This window comes from Protopterus annectens, chromosome 7.part0 (genome assembly GCF_019279795.1).
Source record: "Protopterus annectens isolate FY-2018-M chromosome 7.part0, PAN1.0, whole genome shotgun sequence".
NCBI lineage: Eukaryota > Metazoa > Chordata > Ceratodontiformes > Protopteridae > Protopterus > Protopterus annectens.
In genome coordinates, this window is record NC_056739.1 from 28,499,427 (window position 1) to 28,511,815 (window position 12,389).

The 12,389-nt window shown below is 39.6% G+C and overlaps 1 protein-coding gene across 1 annotated transcript in view; it reads right to left on the reverse strand.

Moving 5' to 3' along the window:
- The window catches only part of LOC122805777, a 407,858-nt gene that overhangs the window by 130,660 nt on the left and 264,809 nt on the right, over nt 1-12,389 (reverse strand). The window lies entirely within an intron of this gene.

The following is a 12,389-nucleotide window of genomic DNA, read 5'->3' on the forward strand; positions in this document are numbered from 1 at the left end:
GTTAAGTGTAAGATTTTAGGTGTATGTGTGTGGATTGCTGTTTGTTTGATGTGCTTGTGTTGTGTGTATGTGTTTTGGAACAGCAAATTTTTTCCCTAGGAAAAAATTTGCTGTTCTGTATGTTTGATGTTTTCAACTTTCATTGAATAGGGTTCGATATTAGAACATTCGAAGTTTTGAAACTTCAGTGTTCTAATACAGACCCGAGCAGATCAATGCCAAGGAAATGAAATCCTTGATTCTGGCTCTTCATTCCCTGCATTACGTTTGGTCTCCGGGGCTCCTCAGGGTGTTTACGGATAAAACCACAATCATGTAGTACATAAAAAAGAAAGGAGGGACAGACTCTTATCACCTGTGCAGACTCTGATAGCATGGGATTTGCCATTCAACACCAGGTGATTCTTCAGGCAATCTAGTCCTTCAGACAGGAATGTGATGGCAGGCACATTAAGTAGATCCAGGGAGATCCTCATGAGTGGATGTTGCATAGAGGGGCCTTCCTGGATATTGTTCACCAGTGGGGTACTTTCAAGTAGATTTCTTTGCCTCCCCTCAGAACAGACTACTTACTTGCCAAGTCCTCTGGTTTGGAAGCTGGGCGCCATGTCTTTTTCTTGGAGAGGGATGTTCCAATATGCTTTTCCCTCTCTTGCCCTGTTGCCAAAGGTCCTTCACGAGATTATGTTGGACAGACCAAAAATCTAGTTGGTGAGTCCTTTTTGGCCCACACAACACTTTCTCTTTTACCTGGCCAAAGGCAGTTATCACAATTTACCCCACAGGGTGGACTTACTCACACAGGACAGGAGCTCCCTCATTCACTCTCATCTTTAACCCTGTAGTTAACTCCCTGGGTGATAGGGTTCTGACACCTTTCCGACCCCTATTTTTCCAAGGATGTGCTTAGGGTTTTACAGGAGGTATGAAAACATGCTACTATAAAATTTTATTTACCTAAATAGAAGAGATTTTATGCTTGGTGACATGATAATGAATATGATCCTCTTTCTGCTGGGATTCCTACTGTTCTCTCATCTCTGTGTGAATTGCTTAGTTGCGCTTTGGCATACTTCTCTGTCAAAGCTCATTTGTCAGCCATTTCTGCCTGTCTGCCACTTGATCCACCACTTTCTTCTAGATTTTTAGGTCAAACAATTTTTAAAGGCCATCCTTCATCTTTGACCCTTAAGAAAACATATTCCTCCTCCTCCTTGGGACCTAAATTATGTTCTAAAAAAATTGAGCTAACTACCTTTTGAACCAACTGCTGCTTCCTTTGAAATTGTGTACCTGGAAATGGTGGTGTTGGTGGCTTTGCAGCAAAAAGGGTTTCTGATCTTCAGGCTCTTATGGCTTTCCCTCCCTTTGTTAGTTTTTACAGAGACTGGATGTCTCTCAGAACTAATCCTGTGTTTATGCCTAATGTGGTCAATGATTTACCCTTGAATCAGACTGTTCATTTTCTCACTTTCTTTACTGCGCTTCAAAAGAAGAGTGGATTTGCAGAAAGAGCTCAGAACCTACCAGGATAAATCTAAGAATATTAGGAGCCCTGAACAGCTTTTTGTTACTTTTCAAGGTAAAAAGTTAGGCTTAGCAGTTCCCAAGCAAACCATTTCTTCTTGGATTTCTAAAACCATTTCCTTTTGCTGTTCTTTACATGAGAAACAGCTTCAGCCTTCTGTTTGGGAGTTCTTGCCTCTTTTAAAGCTTTTTTAAGGGTCTCTGTGTTAGATCCCGTCGCTTGTCCAGTCAGGATAAAACAGACAAGCATGTGTGGGTTCTCCTCAGGCAGCCTTATTATGTATAAACACATCAGGATTGAGGCTTAATAACTTTAACTTACATAAACATATAAACAAACTAGCTATTACACTCATACATGCTCACTCTGGCTGCTCTCTCAAAATGGCACTGCAGCTAGCACGTGCTTGCTATTTATATGCACGTGCTGACCTTGAAACGCCTCTTAAAGGTAAAACATGCACACATATTCTACATCCTCCCTCTTTGAGAAGTGATGCAAGCATTATTGACGACATTAATTGACATGCAATTGATACAAATAATTCTTTGACATGCAATTATATAGAACGAAATACAGACAGGCAATTATGTCCAGGTTGCTGTGTATTTCACACTAGGCCTGGAAATACGACCAAATCGTGTGACATAAAAATTACAATTAGGTCTAACAACTGGGACTGTCTATGTTGAATAATTAGTTTTGGGGACATCAGGAACATCATCAGGAATGGAAGTAGAAGTTAAGACATGTTCTTCATCAGGAACATTGTCTGGGTTGGTCTGAGATCTAGACTCTGTATCACAGGAACAATGCTGCAATATCAATTCTGGTACAGGAGTAAGATGTCTGAGATTTCTCCTGCACTCCACACCCTCGGATTCTATGAAGTAGGATCTCAGCTTGGCACATATACGTGTTCCTTGACCAATTTGGCCGAAACCTTTTGCCATTTGTATTCTCACTGTCTCTCATTTCAATGGATGAAGAAATCCACTCGATTTATCATAACTGATAACTGAACTTCTGGAAAGAACACTTTCTGTATAGTTGGGCTCTGATTGTTCTGTTCTTTGTTTTAGGCCTCAACAAACTGGAACTGATGTTGCTCTGGTTTGCCTAGATAGAAGTTTCTGAGCAGGCACGCCAAGTAACTATAGTCACGGGGTATGTTTCTGAGATTGAATAAATTCAAAAAGACATCGGTATTATCACACTTTGACTTCTCTAGTAATTGCTTTGCACTCTATACTGCATGTTCAACTAGCCCATTTGACTGAGGATATTCTGGACTACTAGTAACGTACAAAGTCCCATTCTATTACAAATATCTGAAACAACTGACTAGTAAATTGGGTGCCATTGTCAGAAATAACTTTGTGTGGACTACCATGGACTGAGAAATGACATTTTAACTTGGTGATAACAGTGGTGGATGTTAGATTAGGTAGTAAATCAATCTCAAACCAGTTCGAATAAGAGTCTAACACTAAGTAATGCTGATTGTTCACTCGAATATATCAGTGGCTACTGTTGACCAAGATAGTTCAGGAACTTGACTTAGCTGAAGTGGTTCTTTTTGCAAATGCAATTTAATACCGTTGCATACTGAACAAGAAAGTACTTTATCAATGTATTTTGCCAGAGAAGTCCAAAATGCAAGTCCTCTCACCCTTCTTTTGGTAGATTTGGAACATGGGTGACCACGATGCAAAATCTGGATATATTCATGTTGTAAGGAAGGAGGAAAAACAATTTTAGGACTTTTGAAACTAATGCCATCTTCCATCAGCATCTCATCTCTGTAAGGAAAATAAGTTTGCACTTCAGGTGGTACACTAGATTGCCTTGATGGCCATCCAGCATTAGTGTAGTGGTTGAGCTTTTGCAAAATTGGTTCAGTCTTTGTATGATCTCTCAACTCATCAAGTCGTGTGGTAGAAAAATTATGCATTTTCATGAGATCAAAGTAAAAATTATCTGCATTAAGCTGTTACATTGTATTTTTGGGCAATCTGGATAAGGTATCCACCAGATAAAGAAGTCTGCCTTTTGTGTAGACCATTTTGAAGTTGTACTTTTGCAATTTGAGCATCATTCTTTCTAATCTCACTGGAGCTGAATGCATAGGCTTCTTTAAAATAGTGACTAGAGATTGGTAATCAGTTTCCATCTGAATAGCTCAACCATAGATATAATCATGAAACTTTGACCATGCAAGTACTATTGCCAAAAGTTCTTTCTCAATTTGAGCATATTGCATTTAAGTTTGGGTAAGTGATCTAGATGCATAGGCTACTGGTCTGCCTTCTTGAAGAATACCTATGCCAAGAACAAATTTTGCAGCATCACAGGAAAGAGTTACTAGGTTATTGACATCATAGTATCTTAATGAGGGTGGGGTGGCAGTTTTCTGCTTAAGGTCTTCAAATGCTCCCTGATGCTGTTCTAACCAAGACCATGTAACATTTTTGCACATTAGCTCTCTCAAAGGCGCTGTCAAGTCACTGACGTCTGGTATAAACTTGCCTAAATAGTTGACCATACCAAAAAAACGTTGTAGAGCTTGAACATTATCTGGTCATACCTCTCAACCTGGAAACATCAAAAATCTGGACAAAGGCACATGAAAAATAGGTACAAATCTGAACACTGATTAACATAAAATTTACATACATAATTATGTAACCCCACCCACTCCAGTGGAGTTGTGGGATTAGTACCCTGAAGTTATTTTAACAATATAATTAAGTACTGCAGACTGATCGCCTATGTTCAATGTCAACAGTGCTACCTGTGCTCTAGAAGGATCTAGGACTGTTGAACAAAAGTTCAACAGTCTGAACCCTCTATCACCATACACACTTTAGCAAACTTGCTTTTCACTGAAAAAGCACTTTCGCTAAAGTGTGTTAAAAAACAAAACAAAAAAAACAGTAAACTAACATTTAGTAGCCCCCCTGCACCCCCCATGTGGTGGGCTGTGCCCCCCACACCCCCCCTACTTTAATAGTCTTACTCCGAGATCGCACTACAGTGGGGAAATGGGAATATTCCCTTATCCGCACCGTAGTACAAACTACACAATAGTCATTCCCCCACAACTCCCTCTAGCTGCAGGCATACTTCTGCAAAAGTGCTTTTTCAGTGAAAAGCACTTTTGCGGAAGTATGCCCGGCTATTTGTGCTTTGGTAAAAAGTTCCTTCGGGGATCAGTATGGATCCCCTCTAGAAGGATTGTATGACTAATTTGGTACTATACAAGAAAAACATTTTTGCATTACAGACCAGAAGACTTAGAGGTAAATTAGCACCATGTCTAACTTCAGACTTGGTTGAACAATTATAAAGTAGAGACACAGCCAAGAAGAAAAGGAAAAAAGGACTCAATCAATATGAACTAGGATTCCTGAACATCTTCTAGGTTCATAGGAGGTTACTAGGATAATGGCCCTAGGGCCTTTACAATCCTAGCTATATTATACCTGTGTTTCCTAACTGACCTTCGTTAGATGGTAGTTATTCACATAATGAGTTTATGATCAGCACTGACCACGTGTGTTCATGAGGGGACATAGGTGCCACCCAGGGAGTGAATTTGCAGTCCCCCATCCAATTGTCAATGTTGTACAAAATCAAAGACTACAACCAGATTTCCACTGAAACACAATGAAATAAGATGCAGAAACTCACTCACCATAACAAGTCGGACAAGATATTTATTAGTAACTACATACTCCACCTGACAAACCCTTATATCAAATAAATTGATTGCCCACCCTTTAAAAAAATAAAAGTAAAAAAGTTTCTTGAAAAAACTACAAACAATAATCCTAGCCTTCAGTCTCACCCTTAAATACTTAAGCCAGGTGGTGACATATTATGCAAACCCCTCATCCACAATTTTACTCTCTCACTTACTTCACAGACTTCACCACAGACATCTAAACAGGCAGTAATAAATCCATCCATCCGTCATCCCTTTTTCCCATTTTCCCATTTTACTCATGGGGTCAGGGTGTCACTTCAATAATGACAATCATCTAAAGCTAATGTTCAATCTACTTCCAAAAATCTTTTTATCAAACAACACATTGAAACAGACACAGTAAATGTGGTAGGGTTATGTGGTGAGACTATGCTGCTTAAATGACAGCATGACTTTCAAATTCCTAATCAATGAATGCAACAGCTAGTACAACCCATGACAATATACTTAATGTTCTTTCACTTTGGTTCTTAGTTTGTGCTCTGCAGCACTAAGAAACAATCTTCTGTGCATCAAATACATACCGTATTCGCATTCATTATCTGCAAATGCATTATCTTTGGGATGGCTAAAAAAGTGAAAGGCTATGAAAGAATAAACTGCAGCATGGTGCACGGTCTCCACTATTTTAATAATTTCAAAGCTCTGTAATCACTCATTTACTCACTCTGGGAAGTCTGAGTCACTGAGCTATTCACTTTCACTTTGTGTCACTGACACCCACTGTTTCTGTTTATACTTTATCATTTTCTCTAGAGATAGTCTGAGAGAGCGACTGCTAAATTCTCTACACTACAAGTTCCAGTCTTCTTTGGTTTACAGTTGTTGGAATGAATTGGCGGGGAGTCGGACTAACGTCAGCAGGTTGGATAACTGGGCTGCATACACACTAACATTTCACGTCTCGAGGAACCAGAACATTGCATGTGCAACTGTACTACAATTACCAACTGGCGGCTTCCTTGTTTATTATAGTACTGCTGGAATGACTACTGTTCTTATCTGTTCTTTCCCTATGGAGAAACCAAATGGATTGGGATGTTGAAAATCAAAAGGGGGAAAACACACATAGTAACGACTGCTTGTTTGATGTCAAAAAACTTCATATCTAATAACCACCAGCAGCAGCTTTTGAAAATAAAATTAAGATTGAGCAGAGCACTTTTGTTAAGAAAAACAAAAGAAAGCAAAGACTACAGAGCTAATAACCACCAATAGCTTTATTAAATAAAATAAGATTAAGCGCTTTAATTTTTTTGTTTTTCTTAGACAAAAGCGCAAAGTGCTCAATCTTATTTTATTTAATAAAACTGTTGGCAATTATTAGCTCTGTAGCTTTGACTCTTTGCTTTCTTTTGTTTTTCTTACTTTGGAGAATAATTTTCCATTTTCTGTTGCAAAAACTTGTAATACTTTGACCTGAGCATACTACAAAGTAATCCCTTTGCTGTTGTGTGCTGTCAGCATACTTGTCAAGTTCAGAATTGTGTAAAATGTCCAGATTTGGGATCTTTATTTTTACCTCACTAAACTTTTTTTTTTTTTTTTTGACAGATTTGCAGTCATTCATTAAATAATAAAAAACACGTAAGCTTTAGTTCGGGGGTGCATGACGTCAATGTTAAAAGCATAAACAACAAAAAAATCAGGATTTGAAGGGGCCACTCAAAAATTTATGGCACCCTATTTTGCCCCCAAAACGTAAAATACCTCAGAATTCAGTACAGTTGAGAGGTATGTATCTGGTCCTGGCATCTCAAGAATGGCTGCTTGCTTGGATGGGTCTGGTCGCAAACCAATGCTAGTAAATAAATGACCTACATATGTAATTTCTGGTAGACTAAATTTGCACTTCACAGGATTGAGCTTTAAGTTCACTTCACGTGCTCTGTCTAAAACTTTCCTAAAGTTTCTATCATGCTCTGCATCATCATTGCCTCCAACTAATAAATCATCTGTTATGGCACAAGGATAACCTGAAAAAATTTGGTCCATTGCACGCTGAAAAACTATTCCAAATGGCATTCTGAGGAATCTATATCTTCCAAATGGGGTACTGAAAGTAGTCAGTAGTGAAGATTTGTGATCAAGCATCACTTGCCAAAATTAACTTTTTGCATCCAAGACAGAAAAAACAGTGACATTTAGTATAAGGGCTGTGACTTCCTCAACTATGCGCATAGGATGATGTGGTCTCTTTAATGCATTTTTCAAATATCTTGGGTCAATACATATTCTTATTTTGTCTCAGCCTTTTTTTGTGGGCGGCTACCATGGATGACACCCATTCACTTGGTTCTGAAAACTGGACAAATCACACCTTGCTGCACCATTTTATCCAACTGAGCTTTGACCTTCTTCTGGATAGCTATCGGAACTTTTCTCGCCAGTCTGACCAGTGGACTGACCTCTGTGTCTAACTTCATAGACTACACAACTGGAAGTTTACCTAACTTGTCATCGAAAACATCAGCATACACTGAGAAAATAGCTTCAGTAAAATTAGAACTAGGAGATGTGCTTATATGAGGAACTTCTTTGGTAAATGAAAGCAAATTCATTCTCAAACTGTCTCTGAGACCCAATAAGGCCTGCACTGGTCTTCAGACTACATAGAATAGTAAGCTGTAGCAGTTCCTAGCCAAATATCATGAAAGCACTACCGAGTCTTTGGTTTGAATTTCTTCACCTCCATAAGCAACAAGTTTCGCACAACCAGCCACATTAAGTTGTTCACCAACTCTCACCTTACCAAATGTGTCTGCTGACATAACATTACACTTTGAACCAGTATCTACTTTGAGCTGGATTGATTTACCATTGATCTGGACAGTACAAAACACTTCATTCTTTACCAACAAATTTATTGCATCACCCTTTTCACCAATCAGTAGCACAGCATCTACATAGAAAGTAGAATTGCAGCTCTCTATGTGATCAGCTTGCTTTTTTAAGTGACCTTTCTTTTATAACTGTGTGAGGTTTACTTGATTTGCAAAACTTTTGAAAATGGTTCCATTTTTTACACTTGTGGCATTGCTAACCAAATGCTAAGCATTTTTCTCTTTTAGACTCGAGATTGCCACCATGATTGCGATAGTTAACAATAAAGCTCGATTTGGGTTTTGCTGACGCACCCTTGTACTGCACTGAGCATGTGCTTTTCTTAGAATTTGCTGGAAAACTATGGGTTTTACCTGGAGAGCTTGCAGCGGTAGCAGCTGCCATGTGCTTAATCCTGCTTCTGCTAGCCACGTGTTGCCTGCTGTCTACATTTGCTCTGGAGCCTGCTGAAACCATGCTCTTTTCACTTGCAAGCATACTTGTGTGCCTTTTGTAACCTCATGGATTTGACAAATCTCAATAGCTTTGCTCAGCATTATATTATGGTTACAAAGCAAAATATTTCTCACTGCAGCACTATTAATAGCACAAACAAGCTTGTCCTTTATTAATTCATCTTTTAATTCACCAAACCTACATGTTTTAGCTCTGTTTCTCAGGTCAGTACTATAAGTTGCAAAAGTTTCTCTTTGCTTTTGATCTGTTGTGTAAAACAAATGCCTGTCTAATGTAACATTTGTCTGAGGGTTACACATTTCCCTGAATTTGCATTTCAAACACGTGGGGTCTTCCCTTGAGTCAGCCTGTACAACAATATGACGGTTTTCACCTTCTCCCTCATATACTGCTGGTGCATATGCAAATTAACGCTCTCTTTCAATGGCCTCTGACCCAGCTAGGTTTAGCAAAATGAATGCCCTGGTGTGTGCATCTTTGTCAGAATATGCTGCTTGTATAAAAAATGTGTACTCTTGCTGAAATATTTTCCAATTCTCTGTAATATTCTGATGAAACCCAAGTGGTGATGGTTTTTAAAATCCATCTGCCATGCCAACAAATTATAGTAAAATGCAATGCAACCCAAGTCCACTTTTAACTATATGAATGTGCACACTTGCACATATGCCTGAAATCTATGCCAGTATTTGTAACTATGCCCAATAGCACAACAGACCTCTGAATAACTGAACATTGCGAAATAAGTCTCTCGGGCACAAGAATACTGTTGAAATTACCGTACTTTACGAAATCAAATCTTAACAGTGTAAGAAACATTTCAAAATAACTGCATTGTGTGAATAAACTGAGCAGAAAAATCTCAGGGTAAAAACATTTCAAAGTAATTGCATTTTCCCAAAATGGCTTTACTTTGCTAAATAACTCTTTACAGTGCAAGAAACACTCTGTAATGGCGGCACTTAGGTTCATAGGTGTGTACTAGGCTAATGGCCCTGGAGGCTTTACAAGCCTAGCCCAAAAATTTGCCCTGGCGCTGTGCCACCCGATGTTAGTTCACAGTGCCTCTATCTAATAGGGCAACTGGGATGATCCCTGGTGTGAACTTTGTTACCCATCCACTCATTGAGATTTCTCTTAAAGAGGGCCAGCGAGGTGCTCTGCTTGACAGAATGGGAAGCTTATTCAGAGAATGGGCAGTCTCTGGGTGATAAACCTGTTCCTCCAACATGTTCTGTTGATTGTGGTAATGAGACTGTGATTTCTGGAGCATGTGGTGCGGGGGTATTGGGATTTCTTTAGGTGTAGCATTTCAAGTAGAACTGGGTTGGACATGGCTATGTAAGTCAAGCAGAGATCACCTCTAAGTAGATGATAAGAGAGTAAGAACAGCTGAACTTTCTTGAGTCTGTGCTTGTAGGACATGTGTTTAAGACCTATTTTTTCTTTTTCCTTTTTGTGGCCTCTCCACCTGCTGTAGGTGTCTGGTCAGGTACATACCAAATGAGGCATTATATTCAATGATCCGTCTAGTGACGGATGAGTACAGAGGGATAATGACCTCTTTCTTCCTAGATGCAAAACCTTTGATTATGAGATGTGCCACGTAGAAGGACTTTCTGACCACACTGACAATGTGGTGGTCAAAGGTGAGGTCGCTGTCGACTTGGGTGCCCAAATCTCTTATGGCCCCTTCAGTGTTCAGTGGGGGCCCATCGACATGGTAATTAGTGGGAACTGAGTTTTTACCAAAGGGAATGATAACGTATTTTTTGGCATTACGCTTAACACCATCTTTCTGACACCGGTCATTGATCTCAGTGAGGCCCTTTTATAGGATGTCTGCATCACATGGGGAGTTAATAATGACTCCTAACTTGCAGTCATCAGTGAACTTGGTCAGCCAGAGTCCCTCTATGTTGGCCTGGACTTCTGAGAAGTGGATGCCCAACAGGAGAGGGCCTAGGGCCGAGCCCTGTGGGACTCCACTTGTGACTGGTCAACAGTCAGACTTGGAGTTCACAACTTTCACCCTGTGGGTCCGTTCTGTGAGCCAATTTGCAACCCACTTGATGATATAAGGATTGATGCCTAGTTTGGTGAGTTATCAATGATATCCAAGTAGGGAATGGTAACAAAGGCCTTGGCCAGGTCAAGATAGGCTGTATGCACTTTCTTACCCTCATCCACTGCCTTGAAGAGGTCAACCAGGTTCAGCAGGCAGGATCTCCCTTTAACAAAGCCGAACTGCATGGGATGAAGAGTTTGGAGATTGCTTATATCTTTTTTAATCAGGTCCATGATGATGCACTCCATAGCTTTACATACCAGACTCATCTGGCTAATGGGGCGATAGTTCCCAGGGTCTGTAGTTGCTCTCCCTTTATCGAGAGGGATGACTATAACAGTGCACCATTCATTAGGGACGAAGCCTGAGATAAGGCTATTTCCGAATAGGGCACACATGTGTGTGCCAGTTTGTTTTGTAACTCATGCAGAATGCAGCCAGGGATATTATCAGGTCCCATGGATGCTGTATTCTTGGTTTTGGACAGTGCAGCTTTTAACCTGTGCTGCAAAAATGTTGGGTACCAGGCTTTCTTTTGGTGTTGTGATAGGGCCTTTGGTGGGGGGAGAAAGGGGTAAAGTTGGCACTGAATCTGACACACCCAGCACAAGAAACTTTTCGAAATGGGCATATTTTGCCTGTAGTTTATGAAGTAGTTGCACTTTGCACAGAAATAAACTCTGCAGAATAAATGCACAGTAATAAGCACATGCTGTAAGCACTTTTACACACTTTGAGATACTTCAAATAACTCTAGGTTATGTTCTTGATAGCTTCAATCAATACAAAACAGTAGTTTATGCGAAAACACAGCAGTTTGCCAAAAAAACATTCAGTTGCTTTGCTTTATTTATGCTTAATGTGCCCTTTTTGCCCTTATTGTATTCATTTTGCTCGTTTACTCTTTTTTCAGGCCTATTATACTTTTCTTGTGCTTGTTTTACTCTAAACATGCTCGTTTACAATTCCGAGGTAATTCCAAACCCTTTGTGCTTTTCTGATAATCATTTTATCAACTATCATAATTTTAAACATTTTGTTTAATTAATAAACCTTTTATGTCTCTCGCATGTTTAATAATGTAGTTTGTGCCCTTGTAATGCTCCGTTTTATCTTTTTTATAAAATAAATCTGTTCATTTCTGGCCCTTTTTGTACTCTGTTCACTTAGTTTACCTTCCTTGTTAATTCTGAACTTCAGGGCTCTGGAATCCCGATTCTGCCACCATGTTCCTTTTCCAGTCAGGATAAAACAGACAAGCATTCGTGGGTTCTGTTCAAGCAGCTTTATTTTTGTACAAGCACATCAGGATTGAAGCTTAGTAATTTCAACTTAGATACAGTTATAAACAAACAAGCTATCACACTCATACATGCTCACTCTCTGCACTCTCAAAATGGCACAGAAGCTAGCACGCGCTTGCTATTTGTATGCACGTGCTGTCCTTGAAATGCCTCTTAAAGGTACAACATACATACACTATCCTACAGATCCATTCTGGAAGCTGTTACTTGGTCTTCTGTGCATTCTTGTACTAAGTACTCTCAGCTGGATGTGTTTTCTAGGGTTAGAGCAGGTTTTTCTAGAATCATCCTCCATGTTTTTTGGACGACTTCTCAGTTCCTTCTACCTCCTTCAAGCTCTTGTGTATCTTTAATACACTCCCACTATGTACAGAATACTGCAACACTGATTATGGAAGGATATAGTACAGCTGTGTAAGA